General features: G+C 40.3%; 1 non-coding gene across 1 annotated transcript; it reads right to left on the reverse strand.

Moving 5' to 3' along the window:
• Positions 1–234: 234 nt before the first annotated feature.
• On the reverse strand, positions 235–307 carry TRNAA-AGC (transfer RNA alanine (anticodon AGC)). The gene has a single exon. It is a non-coding gene; the product is annotated as a tRNA-Ala (tRNA).
• Positions 308–861: the final 554 nt, after the last annotated feature.

The raw sequence follows: 861 nt of genomic DNA on the forward strand, positions 1-861 counted from the left end.
TTAACGACATGGTTCATTCAACGAATTCACTCACAAAAATAACAGAGGAAAAAAAAAGAACAAAAAAAAAGAACAACAGCAAAACTGAATGCTAAGGAAAGCACCGTGGAAGGTAAACACGTCAGAGCTTGTTGCACAGAGCTACCATCTGAGCTACATCCCCTTACACCGACTCTTTACACCTTTAGTTTGCTAAAGAAAAGAGTGTCTTTTATCAATGAGAATAAAGTTAGTTGGAGATGCTGGGTATCGATCCCAGTACCTCTCGCATGCTAAGCGAGCGCTCTACCATCTGAGCTACATCCCCTTACACCGACTCTTTAGTCTTTACACCTTTAGCTTCCTAAAGAAAAGAGTGTCTTTTATCAATGAAAATAAAGTTAGTTGGAAATGCTGGGTATCGATCCCATTACCTCTCGCATGCTAAGCGAGCGCTCTACCATCTGAGCTACATCCCCTTACAGCGACTCTTTACACCTTTAGTTTCCTAAAGAAACGAGTGTCTATTATCAATGAAAATAAAGTTAGTTGGAGATGCTGGGTATCGATCCCAGTACCTCTCGCATGTTAAGCGAGCGCTCTACCATCTGAGCTACATGAACACATGAACACAATAGCATCGAGGAGAGATAAAATTCCTCCCTTGTTACTACAGAATGATTCGAACCTCACCGTCGTCATCCTAATGCTTCAGACCGCTCGGCTTCACCCACCGACTACCTTTCTTTCTAGAAATGAAAGTCAAACTCTTAGCAAAGATAATTTGCAAACAAATCTCTATTTAATAAGTTGTATTAAGTCGTAAACATTTTTTCTTCAATAGAAAAAATCCCCCTATTCACCAGGTTATGGCGTATTTTG

The sequence above is a fragment of the Thermobia domestica genome, chromosome 3 (assembly GCF_964235325.1).
Source record: "Thermobia domestica chromosome 3, izTheDome1.hap1.1, whole genome shotgun sequence".
Taxonomy (NCBI): domain Eukaryota; kingdom Metazoa; phylum Arthropoda; class Insecta; order Zygentoma; family Lepismatidae; genus Thermobia; species Thermobia domestica.